General features: G+C 39.7%; 1 protein-coding gene and 1 long non-coding RNA gene across 2 annotated transcripts in view; one reads left to right on the top strand and one right to left on the bottom strand.

Annotated features, from left to right (window-relative positions):
* LOC120534371 (thyrotropin-releasing hormone-degrading ectoenzyme-like) overlaps positions 1–20,240 on the top strand; it is a 922,228-nt gene that overhangs the window by 410,984 nt on the left and 491,004 nt on the right. The window lies entirely within an intron of this gene.
* LOC120534372 lies at positions 620–11,940 on the bottom strand. Its single transcript, XR_005634731.1, has 5 exons — positions 11,780–11,940; positions 10,226–10,332; positions 9,426–9,520; positions 9,205–9,261; positions 620–919 (listed from the first exon to the last, which is right to left on the bottom strand). It is a non-coding gene; the product is annotated as an uncharacterized LOC120534372 (long non-coding RNA).

Below are 20,240 nucleotides of genomic sequence, written 5' to 3'. Positions count from 1 at the left end.
TTTTTCTGCATCCAATAATAATAATATTTCTTGAGTGTTTGATTTAGTTGGTGAGTATATTACATTAAACAGGCGTCGAAGATTTGAAGATAAGTGTCGGCCTCTAATAAATCCAGTTTGGTCTTGTGATATTACCGAGGGGAGCACTTTCTCCATCCTTCTAGCTATGATTTTAGAGAGTATTTTAACGTCGTTATTCAGAAGTGAAATTGGTCTGTATGATGCACATTGTAATAAGTCCTTATTTTGTTTTGGAAAGACAGTGATTAATGCTTGGCGAAAGGTTTGTAAAAGAAATTGTATTTAATGTACTTACAATACATAGTCCCTAGCAATTTAACATGGACATCTCAAAGCTGTAGGAGAAGACCAGATTATCTGGTGTATTCCACTTCACCATACACATGCATTCACACAGACAGAAATGACTGCACAAACAAGTACTGTAACTCCCAGTCACTAGTACTGACACAGACTAAAAAGCCATGAGGAATGTTGGAGAATTGGCCACTTCATAGAGCACAGCTGACCATAAGCATCACAATTAAAAGGTAGATTTGAATCACGACTGTCGCATAAATGAAACAGAGTACATTGAAATTTTTATTTGTGTGTGCTAATCAACATTCAACATGTTATTCTCTGAGGTTCTTAATTAATGAGTATAAGTACTGTAACAAGAGAACACAAGGAAGCTCATAACGGGTCTGTGGCATCCACAGGCAAACCGTATAAATTGAAAGGAGTGCGAAAAAAAGTGTGATAGGCGCTCAAATGGAGACTAGTCCTGTTGTGGAGATCGAGTCTGCTCCAAGATGGCGGTCGCTTCACTTAAGATGTTTTCTGGGATGAAGAGGCGGATACAGTTGGGATGCACCCAGAAGTGATGTAATGGATGGTGGCATGTCAGTCTTCCTTTCTAAAGAGGGGAAAAAAGAAGAGATGCCGTTATTGCACAATGCCCTCAGGTGGCCCAGGGTAGTATTGTCATTAACTAAGCATGTAAGTTTTTCCCCAAGAGCACATGTGTAACAGTACTTTTATCAAGTCTGTAATCCAAAGTCCAAATGTGAAGCAGAACTTTTTATAAAGAAGTGGCAGAGACAAAAGCAAATTTTTTTTTGTTCCATAATTACTAAACAAAAAAAAAAAGAAAACAATTCAAGCAAACTCTACAGAGGTGGTGGTCAGGTCAAGAATACAAATAAACGATTTACAATCTTACAGTGCCTTTCTTATCTATCTATCTATCTATCTATCTATCTATCTATCTATCTATCTATCTATCTATCTATCTATCTATCTATCTACAGTGGTGTGAAAAACTATTTGCCCCCTTCCTGATTTCTAATTCTTTTGCATGTTTGTCACACAAAATGTTTCTGATCATCAAACACATTTAACCATTAGTCAAATATAACACAAGTAAACACAAAATGCAGTTTTTAAATTATGGTTTTTATTATTTAGGGAGAAAAAAATCCAAACCTACATGGCCCTGTGTGAAAAAGTAATTGCCCCCTTGTTCAAAAATAACCTAACTGTGGTGTATCACACCTGAGTTCAATTTCCACTGCCACACCTGTTTCAATCAAGAAATCACTTAAATAGGAGCTGCCTGACACAGAGAAGTAGACCAAAAGCACCTCAAAAGCTAGACATCATGCCAAGATCCAAAGAAATTCAGGAACAAATGAGAACAGAAGTAATTGAGATCTATCAGTCTGGTAAAGGTTATAAAGCCATTTCTAAAGCTTTGGGACTCCAGCGAACCACAGTGAGAGCCATTATCCACAAATGGCAAAAACATGGAACAGTGGTGAACCTTCCCAGGAGTGGCGGCCGACCAAAATTACCCCAAGGCGCAGAGCGACTCATCCGAGAGGTCACAAAGACCCCAGGACAATGTCTAAAGAACTGCAGGCCTCACTTGCCTCAATTAAGGTCAGTGTTCACGACTCCACCATAAGAAAGAGACTGGGCAAAAACGGCCTGCATGGCAGATTTCCAAGACGCAAACTACTGTTAATCAAAAGAACATTAGGGCTCGTCTCAATTTTGCTAAGAAACATCTCAATGATTGCCAAGACTTTTGAGAAAATACCTTGTGGACTGATGAGACAAAAGTTGAACTTTTTGGAAGGCAAATGTCCCGTTACATCTGGCGTAAAAGGAACACAGCATTTCAGAAAAAGAACATCATAGCAACAGTAAAATATGGTGGTGGTAGTGTGATGGTCTGGGGTTGTTTTGCTGCTTCAGGACCTGGAAGGCTTGCTGTGATAGATGGAACCATGAATTCTACTGTCTACCAAAAATCCTGAAGGAGAATGTCCGCCATCTGTTCGTCAACTCAAGCTGAAGCGATCTTGGGTGCTGCAACAGGACAATGACCCAAAACACACCAGCAAATCCACCTCTGAATGGCTGAAGAAAAACAAAATGAAGACTTTGGAGTGGCCTAGTCAAAGTCCTGACCTGAATCCAATTGAGATGCTATGGCATGACCTTAAAAAGGCGGTTCATGCTAGAAAACCCTCAAATAAAGCTGAATTACAACAATTCTGCAAAGATGAGTGGGCCAAAATTCCTCCAGAGCGCTGTAAAAGACTCATTGCAAGTTATCGCAAACGCTTGATTGCAGTTATTGCTGCTAAGGGTGGCCCAACCAGTTATTAGGTTCAGGGGCAATTACTTTTCACACAGGGCCATGTAGGTTTGGATTTTTTTTTCTCCCTAAATAATAAAAACCATCATTTAAAAACTGCATTTTGTGTTTACTTGTGTTATATTTGACTAATGGTTAAATGTGTTTGATGATCAGAGACATTTTGTGTGACAAACATGCAAAAGAATAAGAAATCAGGAAGGGGGCAAATAGTTTTTCACACCACTGTATCTATCTATCATATAGTGTCTTTCTATTTATTATACAGTGCCTTTCTTATCTATCTATCTATCTATCTATCTATCTATCTATCTATCTATCTATCTATCTATCTATCTATCTATCTATCTATCTATCTATCTATCTATCTATCTATCTATCTATCTATCTGTCATTTAGTAAGAGTAACAACTGCCCAACAGCAAACCTGTAGAACTCAGTAGTTTTTAATTAATCTCTCCATCCTCCTGATCCTGACGCTTGAGTGAAAGGTTTCTCATCAAGACAGCAAATCTCCTTCTTCTGAACAGGTCTTTTGTCAATAAATGAATAAACTCTTTTCTCTTTTGTGATTTGATATTATAATATGTTCTTTGGCATTAAACTGGTAATAGTGAATATTTATGACAAGCATGCGCCACCCTTACATTTTTCTGTAATTAAGTAAATAAATTAACTGGGTCACATTTCTGAAACCACTGCACCAGTGAAGGCCAGTACTTTTTCACAATTCTGGCAGTAGTGTGGATGAAAGCTGGATATTTGCCATGTTATTAGTAATGAACATATGGAATTCAGATTATCTGGAAAATAAAAACAGCATGTGTCTCTCGGCTGACTGGAACTGGTATTTGGTTGATTTATGAATTTGTACTTGTTTGCATCCTCATAAAACACATTTTACAATTTCCTGCTTTGAACCAAAAGTTGTTAAAGTTGATCCTGTTATTATTCTGTTTGACATTAAATGAAAAAAAATTTTTTAGTTTTTTTTTTTTTTTTGTTATTTTATTACTTTTACATTATCACCAGTATTTTTAATGGTTAAAATATTTTGAATCTTTTTCAATATCATTCTAACACCATTTTTTGAAAACCTGAAACGTGCTTTGCTTGACGTTAAGGCAGATTGGCTTTGATAAATGTGATATGTGCTGTACAGTACATGATGGCTGGCTTCTTGGTTAGGTAACTGGCTGAGCCTTCAGTGTTTCATATGTTCTTTGCTATTCATTGTTACAGGAATCATGACATTACATGTGCTAGGTAATAGCAGCTACCCACTTAGGCAATGGTCCCATACACTTTTGCCAGACCCTTAATGTGCAGAGAATAGGCACTATAATTCACTGCATGATCTTGCGTTCTCAATTGCGTAGCACAACTTATTTATGAACAATAAAGACAGATGAAGCAGGAGATGGAAGATGCGTGAATATGACTTCTGCTTGGATAAATGGCTAAATACAGAAGAAAAATAAGGCTAGCATTGAAGAATCTCCTCAACTATGTCATACACATTTTGCCAGCTGAATAGAGGAATTGGATCCTGCTTGATCAATAAAAAATAAAACATTATAATGAAAATGAAAAAAAAAAACTATGGCTAAATCATTCCATACATTTATATATTTTTTTATGCAACTATGAAAAAGAGTACAGGTAAACACATAAGAGTTAACAATGTATGAGGGAACACATTTCCTTGTTTTACACTTCTAAAAAACTACAGTTTCCAAAACAGCCTTTTTTTAGTGAATTTCATGATTGTGAAAACATATTAAATGAATATTAGTATCAATTACATATGAAAAACAAAGCTGAGGTGTTCTGCTCATCACAAATGAACAACTTAGCAGGTCAGAATACAACTGCAGCTCAGTAGAAGATTGTTGGATTATCATGACGGGACAGCCAGAGAGTCTGTTCATCTGTAAATCAGAGAGGGAGATGTGGAAGTCTTTCATAAAGAAAAAAAAAGCCTGATATAGACATTCTAATAACTTTTCGAAAGAATTTCTTCTGCAGACGAATGCAAGTGCTTTCAGTTTGGAGACAGTGCTTTCTCAATGTATCGAGGGGGAAGGACACCCCATCACATTCTCAACAGGCAACTAGTTCCCAGGGAGTGCAATTAATCCACCATAGAGGAGGAATGTTTAGTGATTAAGTGGACAGTGGAGGCCTTGTGGGGATGGCACTTTACCTTGGTGACTGACCACACCTTGCTTTAGTGGCTCTACAGACAGTACAATGCGATTGCCTGGCTCACTCTGTGTTTATAAATTTACAGCCATTTGCTTTTGATGTTTGCTACCGTCCCAGGGCCTACGCTCATGATCGTTGGCATTCTCTCATGCCTGGCTGAGATTTCTGAACATTTTTGAGACCCTTCCCAATGGGGCAACATGCGAAACACGATTGACGCGTCTGCCAGGGGCTGCTTGTCTGTCACCGAGGCAACCACAGGTTCACAGCGCCCCACAGGGTTGTAGCCTCACAGAGACACCTGCAAGCTCACTGCCTCCTCATGCAACTTGTCTTTCGCCCAGTGGGTGATTCAGGGAACAATATAAATTGGTCATTGACCTGGCCCGACCCTGCCTGTTTGCTGTGTCTATGTGTAGTAGAGTGGTAGATCCCGTTGCAATAAGTAACCTTGCTGTTTCTTTTTCAAGTTGAATTTCCTGAAGCCCTTAGACTCAGCCTTGTCTTTTGGATGTATGTCAGTGACTGATGTGTCACAATATATATAGTGACAATAGATGGTGCGGGCGGCACAGTGGTGCAGTGGGTAGCGCTGCTGCCATACAGTTAGGAGACCCAGGTTTGCTTCCCAGGTCCACCCTGCAAGGAGTTTTCATGTTCTCCCCGTGTCTGTATGGGTTTCCTCCAGGTGCTCCTGTTTCCTCCCACAGTCCAAAGACATGCAGGTTAGGTGCATTGGCAATCCTAAATTATCCCTAGTGTGTGTGTGTGTGTGTGCACCCTGCAGTGGGTTGGCGCCCCGCCCGGGGTTTGTTGACTGTCTTGCACCCTGTGTTGGCTGGGATTGGCTATTTCCGGCAACACTTCCAGGTGTGGTGGAAGAGCTGCTATCCAGGGCTCAGCAGCAGCTGCAGCAACCCCTGGTGGTGCCCATGGATTCCTACAGGGCAGCATCAAACTCCAACTCCCATGAAGCCCTGAGGGAGTCCTAGGCAACACTGCAAGCCAGGGGGGGCTGCCATCTAGTGTTCCAGAGAAGATACTATCCTGACCAGGTTACCTCCCCCTGTCTTCCCAGAGAAGAGGTGTCCTGCCCAGACAAGGACTACGGCTGCCTTTGACAATATATATACAGTGCATCTGGAAAGTACTCACAGCGCATCACTTTTTCCATATTTTGTTATGTTACAGCCTTATTCCAAAATGGATTAAATTTTCGTCAGAATTCTACACACAACATCCCATAATGACAATGAGAAAAAAGTTTACTTGAGGTTTTTGCAAATTTATTAAAAATAAAAAAACTGAGAAATCACATGTACATAAGTATTCACAGCCTTTGCTCAATACTTTGTCGATGCACCTTTGGCAGCAATTACAGCCTCAAGTCTTTTGAATATGATGCCACAAGCTTGGCACACCTATCCTTGGCCAGTTTTGCCCATTCCTCTTTGCAGCACCTCTCAAGCTCCATCAGGTTGGATGGGAAGCGTCAGTGCACAGCCATTTTAAGATCTCTCCAGAGATGTTCAATCGGATTCAAGTCTGGGCTCTGGCTGGGCCACTCAAGGACATTCACAGAATTGTCCTGAAGTTACTCCTTTGATATCTTGGCTGTGTGCTTAGGGTCGTTGTCCTGCTGAAAGATGAACCGTCGCCCCAGTCTGAGGTCAAGTGCGCTCTGGAGCAGGTTTTCATCCAGGATGTCTCTGTATATTGCTGCAGTCATCTTTCCCTTTATCCTGACTAGTCTCCCAGTTCCTGCCACTGAAAAACATCCCCACAGCATGATGCTGCCACCACCATGCTTCACTGTAGGGATGGTATTGGCCTGGTGATGAGTGGTGCCTGGTTTCCTCCAAACTTGACGCCTGGCATTCACACCAAAGAGTTCAAGAAATTTGTTTCTCATGGTCTAAGAGTCCTTCAGGTGCCTTTTGGCAAACTCCAGGCAGGCTGCCATGTGCCTTTTACTAAGGAGTGGCTTCCGTCTGGCCACTCTATCATACAGGCCTGATTGGTGGATTGCTGCAGAGATGGTTGTCCTTCTGGAAGGTTCTCCTCTCTCCACAGAGGACCTCTGGAGCTCTGACAGAGTGACCATCGGGTTCTTGGTCACCTCCCTGACCAAGGCCCTTCTCCTCCCGATCGCTCAGTTTAGATAGCCGGCCAGCTCTAGGAAGAGTCCTGGTGGTTTCGAACTTCTTCCACTTACGGATGATGGAGGCCACTGTGCTCATTGGGACTTTCAAAGCAGCAGAAGTTTTTCTGTAACCTTCCCCAGATTTGTTCCTCAAGACAATCCTGTCTCGGAGGTCTACAGACAATTCCTTTGACTTCATGCTTGGTTTGTGCTCTGACATGAACTGTCGACAGTGAGACCTTATATAGACAGGTGTGTGCCTTTCCAAATCATGTCCAATCAACTGAATTTACTACCGGTGGACTCCAATTAAGCTGCAGAAACATCTGAAGGATGATCAGGGGACCCAAGATGCACCTGAGCTCAATTTTGAGCTTCATGGAAAAGACTGTGAATACTTATGTACATGTGATTTCTCAGTTTTTTTATTTTTAATAAATTTGCAAAAACCTTAAGTAAACTTTTTTTACAATGTCATTATAGGGTGTTGTGTGTAGAATTCTGAGGAAAAAAGTTAATTTAATCTATTTTGGAATAAGGCTGTAACATAACAAAATGTGGAAAAAGTGATGAGCTGTGAATACTTTCTGGATGCACTGTATATATATATATATATATATATATACATATACAGGTATATATATTAATTAACAAATGTTGGCATCTGGTCAGAGTTGATGAAGACGTTGTTTTGGGACCTTAAATAATGTCAGACAGAAGACACTGTGAAGTCTAGGCAGTTTTAATGTTCTCTATCTGAATATACAACTTTAGGTATTGTGGAAGGTAGAGGCGCTGTTGCCCCACTAAACCCACCAGACAGACGTCCAAAACACACTTGTAAAAAGCACCAAGAAGACTTTTAATGTTTTCCTTCAAATAAAGTGCACAAAGCACCACACTCGCCACAATTCTCCAATATTAAATAATAACAAAAATAATCAATCCAATAATCAATCCTCCACTTCCAGTAGCTTAGTCACCCAACCTCCCAACTCCTACTCTCTTTGCTGGGTCTTCATCAGTCCTTTAAAGAGTCCATAACCTGGAAGTGTTTCTCCCGGGTTCATTGCCACATCATCCTTTCTTAAGTAGCCCAGAAGTACTGCGGGCTTCCGTCCTTATGACTCCAAATTACTTCCGGGTTGTCATAGTAGTAGGAGTTCCCAGGTTCTTTGTGAGTTCCCCCTGGCAGCACCCACGGCACCCAACAGGGCTGAGGAAATGGACTCCATGTCCCAGGATGCTTTGAGGGAATATGGGGAACCGTTGCAGTCCAGGGGAGCTGCCACCTAATGTCCCAGGGGATGCAGCTCCCTGAAAAGGCTCCCTTCCTACATTCTTTTCTCTCAGGGAAGCAGCAGCCGGACTGAACCGCCAGCCATCCTTCACAGTATCTGTAACCACACCTCCCTTTGATTCTGTTACATAGTCTCATAAGCTCAATAGAATTATCTTATGTCCAACTATTCATATTGTCACACACATGCGCATGGAAGGCAGTTAAAGGGTCTAAATGAGAGTAATTCCATTCCAGACCAGGGGGTGGCGGAGTGCGCTGACCTTTTTTCTCGCTTTCCTGCAGACCGTTCATGGAAAATTCTGCCTGGCCCTAATGACGTCACTTCCGGGTCCAGACTCGTGGATGATGTCACGTCTGTTGAAGAACTAAGGACCGAAGAGACTTCCTGTTCCATTCCTTTTGATGATGTCACATCCGGGTCCAAACAAATGGAAGAGGACTCTTCCGCTTCCGCCATCAATGACTTCATTTCCTTTTCTGACTTTTAAAGCATTTTTGACTAACCTAATCAGTTCTGTTTTGGACTTCATTCTGAGGAGATCAGTGCTAGCAATTTACCCATTTGCAGCCAGGAAATATTATATGGGTGGCTGCCCCAAACTTTTTTATGACTCTTGCGTCTGCTTTTTGTGACTATACATGTATATATAAAATAGTAGGTTGAATGATGAGACAGGGCAAGTTCAGCATGATTGGAATGCCAACCTGGCAAAAGCTGGTGTAATGCCAACTAAAAAAGATAGTGCTTAAACAAAACTGCACTCGATGGCGCTATATTGTTGGGACAGTTTCCATGTAACAGTTGTTATTTCAACAACACACACTTTTTCTCCTTCTCTCTAACACTGTCAGATCCAAATGAGACAACACCTGACCATTTACCTTTTATATTGAACAGACATGGGCTGGGCTTCCAGGACTTCATTGCCTCTGAGGTGGCTGTGAGGGAAAAAGGAGACAAGATCATTAGCAACAGTGTCCCTCTCATTCTAAGGTGGCACCACATTTCACTGGTGTGAATACATTACAATATACAATTAATATATATAGATATATATTCATAGGTTTGAATCATAATCTGGTTATTTTTGATGGTTACCTACCAGGTAATGCTTGTGGTTGGTCGGCCAGTTGGCAAACATCCGCCATGCCTTCTCAGTTCATAGAAGAAGCAGCTCATAGATATGTGATACAGTACCTGCAAAATAATACACAGAGTACACAACACTCGTTTCATCCTTATTGAGGCTCATTAGGTGTATATAAGAATTCTTGTTATCCTTTACAAAATGCCCAAGATGAATTTTGAGTGGTCATGGTACAAGAGCCAGGAAAAGACCAGCTGTACATTCTGCAAATGTGCACAATGCCAAGCAACTCTTATTTTCCCACTGTCAGAGCACTGTACAAATAGCCTTGTATTACAAATATGTGATTACTTCTGGTATCTGAATCACACAAACATCTGTTGAAACTGTAAAGATAAGTAAAATTAAGTAACTGAAAAAAGAAAACTTAATGATAAACCAAATTAGTTTATTTCTGAAAATGCAGCTTTAAGCAAAAAATAAAAAGCTTAAACATTGAGAAGACATGGCAACACTCATCTCCCCCACTATTCTAAGATTAAATTTTTTCTAAAGTTTATTTACCTCATTTTCTGTCTGAAAGTTGGCAAGCCTATATTTCTCTGCATGTTACAGAGTGAAATATAAGTAATAAAAATATACAAATAATATTCAAGAAATCAGTTTCACATTTCCTGCTGGGCTTGCTAAACATTCTCGCTCAACCCCTGCTAAGTTTAATTTCTTTTTGTTCTTTAATGTTTACAAATGAAATGTTCCTAGAGAGTTAAATGATTGTCTTCCTTTATTCCATCTTTGCTAGCCGTTGTACATACCATAAAAATCTGTGTTGTCAGCCCAAGGTGGGTTTACTACATGAAGGAATGGAAGGGTACTTTATTTTAAGCCTTTGGCCATGATTATCTCTGGGTTATCCATTGTTCTGTGGAAGGAACAGGAGAGGACATGATTAGCAACAGAATCATACACTTTAAAGGAGCGCTGTGGGTGATCCACAGATGTGCATGCGTGACGCAGTGTTCATTCAGAATCCATTAATGGCAGTTTGATGAGCTCCCTCTGGAAGCCCCAGATGTTCCTGAATACTTTCTGTGCTATCAAAGTATAAAGATCTGTGCCAGATTGTGTGTTCTCCCTAGAAGGCTTATAGGGTGTGGCAGATACTGTCCTACAGTGGTCATGAGAATGAGCTAGTATTACTAACGTTTTTGTTGATCCATGTTTGTACTGGCTGTGGCCCTGCTGAATGTAAACTGTGTTACTGCTTCCAATACCTTCACAAAAATTTTGAAAAGTTTAAAATTGAATTAAAGAGAGATGATGGATATAATGGACTTATCAAAAATAAGCAGGGCCAATGCCAATGTTGGAGTTTGTTGTTACTTAGATTACTTGTTTTGTAATATTTTATGAGCACTAGTATGGAGGAGAGATACACCATGCAGAATGAGTGACTCAAGCCCTTGAATAAATGAATTTAATTAGTGTTTCACAGAATACTTTAGCACACCTTAGCAAATTTCCCCAAAGTTTATGGCCATGAGGAATACCTTGAAAACAACAAATGCTGTATGCATCTAGACACAAGGGCAAGACACAGCTTACCTTGCCTTGCTCTCACATTTTATGGGCACTCATGATGTTCACTCTTCACTCCATCGTACATCTGTGAAGTCCTGGGGCCTCGACCATAACGGCGTGCGTAGAATTCACACTATAACATGGCGTGCGGACTAAAGCGGAAATGTGCTTACGTACAAAAAAATTCCTGATGCATGAATATGTGTGAACGCCAACTTTCACATTCTTCCGCTCCATAAATCCTGGTCAGCATGAAAAGTAACGCACGTGCACACGCCTGCTGTCCCACCCCAACTCCTCCCAGAATTATGCCTCTTTGAATATGCAAATCAACATAAATAGCCCTTAAGATCAGCGTTCTGTGAAAAGGCAATGGCAAAAGCACAGGGGTAAATAGAAGAATTTCAGTAAATACCAAGTGGAGGCATACGCACATTTCTGTTTTTGTCCATACACCATGTTTTAGTGTGAATTCTACACATGCTGTTATACATGAGGTCCCAGGACCTAATAAAATGCTACAAAGGTATTGTCGAAAGGGGTAATCATGGCTTAATATGCCAAGAGTTAAAAAGTAGAAATGAACTACCAAAAATCAGAGAAAAATCAGACAATAATTCTACAGCCTATGTAAATTCAAAGCTAAAGTAGTACTAAAGAGTTTTCAACACACTGCGGGATAAGTTGAAATTGTGATCACCCTCCTATTTATAAGTTATACATGTAATAAGCTTCAACTACACTGTTACTTGTAAAACCCATTTATCAGCAAAATCCCTCTTCCATACCTTATAAGCATTACCAGCTTGTGGCAAATGTTCTTCTTGTCAGGATGGTCAGCTGTGCCTCTGGAGCCTCCTTTCAAATCTTGTTTTTCCTATAATGTATTGCCATGGACTCACACCATGAAAAATCTCAGTTTGCCAATTTGCACTATAAAAAACTGTCGCTGGTGAGCCGCAAACCTGCAACAGCTGACTCAGAAGCAGTCCCCTTACAGCAAGAGCTGATAAGAGAACTCCTTGTCTCAGCCATGCAAAGAAAGCTTCTGAACACTGTAAGCAAAGCTCTTCCAAGTGACAGCAGCTGATTTCACTCCCTCTTTGATCCCACACCCGACACTACACTTCACCCATCCACAGTGTAAATCCCATCCTTGTCACTAAGTGAGTACTCCCACCACGAAACATCACAGTTCACAGATTTGCAGGAAGTGTTCGGCTTCATGTTGCACATAGCCTGGATATATAAATTCTTCTTTAGTTCAAAGTGATAGGGGGCTTGTTCTGAGTGCCATTCTAATCCAGATGTCGCTTCACTGCTGGTCATCGGCTGTTACCACAGTACATATATACAAACTAAGATGACATGTGATTTGTGTCCACATCAATACACTTGGAAACAAGGGTGGAATTTTCAACCTCTCCATCTTCCTCTTTTAGGGAATAGGGAATACAAGAAGAAACAGAGCTTTTAGTTTTAATTACCTCACTCTAGAATGATACAATAAAAAATAATCTTAACAGTTATTTTGTCTCAGATTTTCCCACAGTCACATTCAAAGGAAGTTTTCAAACGTAGGGTTGCTATGGTTCAATAATGTCAAATACATTTTAAGGAAAGCTTGTATGATAAGTTAAAGTGGGGCACTTTAAAGTCATGCACTGAAAAGCTCATTAAGACATTCTTAAGAACATCTAATGAGCTGTCTTGCCTCATTTAAACAAATTACTGGTAGAAACTGTTTTTGATTCTTGATTGTAACCTAACTTAATGTACTGTACAAAAGCCTGTTTAATGTGATTCATAGTCATTGGGGCTGGAGCTTATTATGGCAACATTTGCGCAAAGCAGGAGACTACTCTGGATGGGAAACCAGATCATAAAGGGGACACCAGAATGTGCCTGCTGGAAGTAAAGTATTATTATTGTTGATTTGTGTTGTAAATTTCCCCATGGGATTAAGAGAATAGCCAAGCAAAATGACACCTTTTATTGGCTAACTAAAAAGATTACAATATGCAAGCTTTCGAGGCAACTCAGGCCCCTTCTTCAGACATATCTAATCTAATCTAAATAGATCAGGTCAGGTTGGAGAGCATGAACTGGTACAGCCCATTGCTGCACCCACCACATGATGAAACAGCTTGGGATCCTGGTTGGCAACCCCCCAGGCAGACTCTCTATCTGCTGCAGTCAGGTGTTGCTTGGGTCTCTGCTTGGCCTGGTCCAGCCACTCGTGTCCTCAACAATCAGCATCCTGCGAGCCGGATCACCACTGGGGAATCTCGCCACATGGCCATAGTGCTGTAAGTGACGCTCCCTCCCAATGCAGGTAATGTGCCTCATTTGGGACAGTGTAAGCAACTGCTCATTCGACACAACGTCAAACCTGTGGTACCCAAGGATTCTCTGAAGAGGCACAATACCAAAGGAGTCCAGTTTTCATCTCAGGTCACTGGATAGCGTCCATGTCTCGATAGACTTGCACTGAAAGGGAAAACCATTGAAAAAACTGATCACACAAACAAAGCTGTTGATAATTTTATTTACTCATTAAATTAAATAAAAATTTTTACAAAGGAATTGAAAGACATTACATTTTGAAGTAAAAAAGCAAGAATCAGAAGAAAAAGGGCAAAAAGTTCCAAAACTTACAGGTAGGAGAAGACAAAATCTAATGAAAAGAATAAAACATAACCCAATTAAAAAATAAATATAATAATAATATTCTTTACATTTATTTAGTGCTTTTCTCACTACTCGAAGAGCTTTTCATAGTGAGCCAGTTTAGCCACCACTAATGTGCAGCACCCACCTGGATGATGCAATGGCAGTCACCACACATCACCTGCTATGTGGTGAAGGGATGAGATAGACACATAGAGAAAGGGGATGGTTAGAGGGTCAGAATGGCTGAGGTGGGCAATTTTTCCTGGACTTCAAGGGTACACTATACTCTTTACAAAGGATGCCCAGGGATCTTTAAAGACCACAGAGAGTGAGGAGCTCAGTTTTACATCTCATCCATACATTTACAGTACAGTGTACCCATCACTGCACTGGGATCCACATTCAGACCACAGGGTAAGTGCCCCCTGTTGGCTTCACCAACACCTCTTCTGTCAACAACAACACAAGCTTTTTCCTAAATGGTCTCCCATCCAAGCAGTGGCCAGGCCCAAACACGGTTAGCTTCAGGTGGATGACCTGTTCTGGTATGGCTGCTAGTAGAATAAGTATGAATGGTTTAACATTCAGGTGTGTTCAAGGGTTTGAGCATTTTCAATTTTTATTTATTACTTCAAAGAAAATATCACATTGAATTTAAAAATACAAGTAGTAATGAAATGTATTTACTTATATGTGTTGATAGAGTGTGTAAAATCCATGTGTTTAGCATTTTGCAATATAATGTACCTAAAAGACAAGCTGAAACACCTTTCATGGACACCAGAGTCCAACTTGAAGTGATGTTATTTATTCTTTATTTTATATTACTCTAACAGCAGAATGATAACTAGTATGTAGAGCATGGTATCTAAATAAATGCCACATTCCACAAATGACATGATTAAGGCATTAGTTGGTACAAAAACTGCAGCCATCCACAAATTTCCAACACCTACAACTTAATGCTTATTTATATGAAATGTGACATGGCTATGAAAAAGTCACAATATCATCAGTGATGCCACTGTAATCTCAGCCACTGTGTACTCCTTTATACAGATTTTGATAAGCACCTTTGCTCCACTTTCCGCTTCATGTATGAAATTATTGAAATGTGAAGTTCAGGGCACAAACCACAAGATGCTCTATGATGCTCTATACACTGAAAATGAAGGGGTATTTTCAAGGTTTGGTGCCATCTTAAAAAACTGAGTAAAACATTTGCTTCCAGGTGATCATATATTATCCTGGCACACTATATCCTTTGTTTTTAATCATAATGAGCATGAGAGCAGCATGAAGGAATGTAAGTGATGGAGGTTTATGGTGAGAGAGAAATTAATTAAGCAGGAGGCGTCCCTATGAAATTGAAGAAGAATACATCTGGTGAGAGGGCTGTGATTAACCTACAGTATATGGGGATATGAAGTTTTTCAAAGGTATCGTTCATACAAGTCCAGTTTCAATGAATATTATTGGCCTGAATTTATCATGCTTGGATTGTGCTTGTTGTTATTGTAGTCATGAGGAAAGCACAGTGTTCAGTAATGTTCCCTCACAACTTCTGTTGATTTCTGACCCAGATACTGCCTGTGTAGATTCTTCTCATGTGTCCATGGAATTTTTCCATATTCTAAAGTCAATGGTATTGATTGCTAATAAAAAGAGTGATTTTAGGTGGATGTTTATGGTGCCCTACACAGAACAAGTCTGCTCATTTTAAACACAGATTTTATGCACCTTATGTATGGTAACGTTTCAGAGGTTGTGATTGAACATCTACTGCTGTGAAATCTCAAAATATGGTCAAAAATAGAGGTGCTATTTTCACACATCATCGAATTTGCAGCAGACCCTTCATCAGATCCAAGTTATGCTTCTTCACTGACAAGTCACCTTGTTGTACAGTAATGGCAGACTGTATTCTGTTTGCCATTTTTTTTTAATAACTTCAGTTTCTTCTCACATCTACGTTAGGATTAATGCTCTTGCGGGTGTAGGTATGCATGTGAGATTTACCATTCCATTATCCTTGCGCCCAGGGCTGCGAAGATAAGCATTTGTCTCACTGAAGATGAATGATAGAAAAAGCAGGTTGAAACACCAGATGAATGGAAGAACTTCATAATGCTTTGCATAAGAGGTGCCAGATGAGCAACCTTATGGCCGAGACCTTACACAAGGTGACTTCCATCCTTTTGGTTCTTTAAAAAAGCACTTTGTTAGTGTATTGCCGATAACGTGTGTTTATTGGAGCAGAAAGCAAGGAATACAAAGAAGTACTGCAGGATTTTACTTCTATTGCGGTCCATGCCTGTGTATGTTCTTCTATTTCTGTCCAGGTTCTTATCGACTGTATATTTGCCGCCCAGTAATAAAACTGGAAGTTAGGTAGAGCCATGCCGCCTTCTGCCTTTTGTCTTTGTAGGGTCGCTCTTTTGATGCGTGGATGTTTAGAATTCCAAATAAATGAGGTTATTGTTGAATCTAATTGCTTAAAGAATGATTTATTAATGTATATTGGTATGTTTTGAAATAAAAAAGGAGCTTAGGAAGAATATTCATCTTAACAGTGTTAATTCTTCCAGCTAGTGTGAGATGAAGGGTTGACCATCTATGCAAGTCTTGTTTAATTTTTTCCATGCAGATGACGAAATTTTGTTGATAAAGAGCTTTATGTTTACTTGTGATGTTTACCCCGAGGTATTTAAACTGTTCTGCAATGATAAAAGGAAGGGTGTCTAATCTAATATTATATGCTTGCGAATTCACCGGAAAGAGTACACTTTTATTCAGATTAATTCTGAGACCAGAGAGCTTTTGAAATTCTGTGAGTGCTGCTAAGACTGCAGGCACAGAATTTTCTGGGTCCGATATATACAGTACCATGTCATCTGCATATAATGAGATTTTCTGTTCCAGTCCTTCTCTGCTAATCCCCTTTATCTGATCAGTATTTCGACAATGTATTGCCAGTGGTTCAATGGCAATTGCAAACAGCAGTGGTGACAAAGGGCATCCTTGTCTTGTGCCACGTTCTAGTTTAAAGTAGTCTGAGCAAATGTTATTGATGCAAACTGAAGCTTCTGGGTTAGTATACAGTAATTTAATCCATGCACAAATGTTGGGCCAAACCCAAACTTCTCCAAAATAGTAAAAGGTATTTCCATTCAATCATGTCGAATGCTTTTTCTGCATCCAATGATAATAATATTTCTGGGGTGTTTGATTTAGTTGGTGAGTATATTACATTAAACAGGCGTCGAAGATTTGAAGATAAGTGTCGGCCCCTAATAAATCCAGTTTGGTCTTGTGATATTACTGAGGGAGCACTTTCTCCATCCTTCTAGCTATGATTTTAGAGAGTATTTTAACGTCGTTATTCAGAAGTGAAATTGGTCTGTATGATGCACATTGTAATAAGTCCTTATTTTGTTTTGGAAAGACAGTGATTAGTGCTTGGCGAAAGGTTTGTGGAAGAGATTGGTTATCTCTGGCTTCTGTAAATGTTGCTAATAGGAGGGAGCGAGCTGAGCGGAGAATTTCTTGTAAAACTCTGCAGGGTAGCCGTCAGGGCCTGCTGCTTTTCCACCTTGGAGTGACTTTATAGCATCCAGTAATTCTGATAATGACAGAGGTTTATCGAGTTCCTCCACACTAAAAGCGTCAATTTGTGGTATCTGTAATTTATCCAGAAATGCATTAGATTGTATATTGTCTTCTTTAAACTCAGTAGTATATAGGGATTTATAGTAGTCTCTAAAAGTGTACATTATATTTTTGTGTTCGATGATTTTATCTCCGTTCGTGTTAGTAATTACGAGATTGCGTTGCACATCTTGCTTGTGAATTTGTTGCGCTAAAAGCTTATTAGCTTTCTCTCCATGTTCATAATAATGATGTCTGGATTTGTAAATTAGTTGTTCGGTTTCTTTAGTTGTCAAGAGGTTTAATTCTGAATGTAGAGCCTGCCTCCTCTTATGTAGAGTCTCGCTTGGTAGTCTGGCATGTTCTTCATCTATTTTAGTAATTTCGCTTTTTATCTCTGCTACTTTCTTCGCTCGGATTTATTTCTGTGGGAAAGATATGAGATAATCTGTCCTCTTAAGAAGGCCTTAAGAGTTTCCCAGAGTATTCCTGCAGAGATCTCAGGGGATGTATTTGTCTCTAGAAAGAATTCAATTTGTTTGGATATAAATTCAGTACAATTCTCGTCAGCTAATAGAAGCGGATTGAGCGCCATCTGGGGTGAGTGTATGGGGCTTAGTAATTTCAGCTCCAAGATCATCGGAGCATGGTCTGAAATAACAATAGCATCGTATTTACAAGATTTAATCTTAGGCAAGAAGTTATTATCTATAAAGAAGTAATCAATCCTTGAGTAGCAATGATGTACTGGTGAGTAGAAAGAATATGTTCTTGAATTTGGGTTTAAAACCTCCAGGGATCTGATAAGTTGTGATCAGTTATAAACTTTGTAATTATCTTTGCGGTGTTAGTTGCGTTCCCCTGTGGAGGAAGTCTTATCTAAAAGTGGATTTAGAACACAATTAAAGTCCCCAGCCATTATAAGTTTATGAGTGTTCAGATTGGGAATGGATGCAAATAAATTTTGTATAAATTCCTTATCATCAACATTAGGTGCATAAACATTTATCAAAATCATTTTACAGTTAGATAAGTCTCCCATGACCATCACATATCTCCCTTCAGGATCCAATACTACATCTGATGCTACAAATGGTACTGTTCTATGTATGAGAATTCCCACCCCTCTAGTTTTCTTTGTAAAACTAGAATGGAACATTTGGCCAGTCCAGTCTTTTGCAGCGGAACTGATCCTTACTTAGTAAGTGGGTTTCCTGTAAAAATACTATTTTAGCATTTAGACCTGTTAGGTGAGAAAGTACTTTCTTTCTCTTTAATTCGTGATTCAGGCCTTTAACATTCCAGCTTACGAAGTTAACTGTCCCATCATGGAGACACTGATTCTGAGTTTTTGGTGTCATATTATAGTCTTAACTGGAAGTGAAATAGTTTAGGTCTTAATTTCCTATTCCCCCAAGAGTTGTTGCCATGCAGCTTATTATTACGTTGATAGTTATAATTATAAAGATTGAGATGATAGATTAGATATAGATCAAGCCTGCTCTCTTTCTCTTCCCCTTAACCCCCACCCTCCTTTTTGCCTCCCCAGGTGAGGCTAAAACCCACTTCATGCAGTCCCAGTCCTCTGACATACCCAGAGACAGAGCACGTCCAAAGCACATCAAGCCCCCATGCAGTGGCGCTTTAAGGTTAAAAGATAGAGATATCTGTTACCAATATAGTCTTTAAAAGAGGAAAAGAAAAAAAAAGAAAAGAATTTTGCACTTATATATATATATATATATATATATATAATCTTCATCAATTTTAGTGCATTAAGATGATATCCCCAGATAATAAACCCAGGTGATGGTGTTAAAGATGTGTCCAAAACAAGCATAACAAGTCTTAATGCAGTAATAGCAATAACAGCAAACCAAGGGTATGATATTGAACAGTCTCATTTAGGGTACACATGAAATAATTAGAAAAGAAAAAGAGGAGGAAAACGTAATTAAGCACAATAAAACATAAACATTTAGCGCCTAGTAATACTAAGTAATGATAAGTAATAAGTAAGTAATAATAATATAAGAATATGAGAATATATGCTGATAAAAACCCGTATTTGAAAACAAATAGATCAGACAGTAGATTATTAATCCTAGCTTTATCATTTACCGCCATGACTCACAATTATGTATCAGAATAGTCCCGGGATCAGCTTTCTTAATTCATTTTCTGCCTCCTCCTTGCTAGCGAAAACATAGAAATGACCCTGCCATCCCACTTTCAGTTTTGCGGATACAGGAGGCCGTATTTGACATTGGCTTGCCGTAGCAGCTGTTTAATATTATAGAAGGCGCTGTTTGATAGCTGTTGCTGGAGAGAAGTCAGGGAAGACGAATGTGGCAATCTTCATATATAATATCTTCCTTTTTTCCTGAGGAGTTCCATCACCTCTAACTTAAATGATAATCGTTCAAAACGAACTATAAAAGATCTTGGTCGGGGTCTGACGGTGTTTGATCAGCGACGCGTAAGCCGCTGCTATCTCAGATTCTGCTTTAAAGTCGCCCCCGATTATTTTAGAAAAAAGTTCAGTTGCGAATTTCACAGGGTTTAAACTTTCTCGATTCTCCGGCAGGCCTTCAATTCTGACATTATACCTTCTATTCCCATCTTCTAAAGCAGCCAGTCTGTCTCCAAGTTTTTCTCCGAGTTTTTTACATTCCGAACTGACATTTACTGCTCTTTCCTCGGCACTGGCAGCTAGATGTTCGGCTATTTCGATCCGATTCGTGAATGTCTCACTAAGATGCTCCAATCGATCAGCAAGCGTGCTCAGTTTAACCGAGTTTTTCTCAATGCGCTCTTCAATTTTACCCAGCACCTGTCGAAGTTCAAGTTGTACTTCTTGACGCAGCCTTTCATTTGCCTGTTGGATTTCCTGTCGCAGACATTCATTGGCCTGTTTCATCTCCTGTT

This window comes from Polypterus senegalus, chromosome 8, assembly GCF_016835505.1.
Source record: "Polypterus senegalus isolate Bchr_013 chromosome 8, ASM1683550v1, whole genome shotgun sequence".
NCBI classification, from domain to species: Eukaryota; Metazoa; Chordata; class Cladistia; order Polypteriformes; family Polypteridae; genus Polypterus; species Polypterus senegalus.
This window is presented reverse-complemented; position numbering and strand designations above follow the sequence as displayed.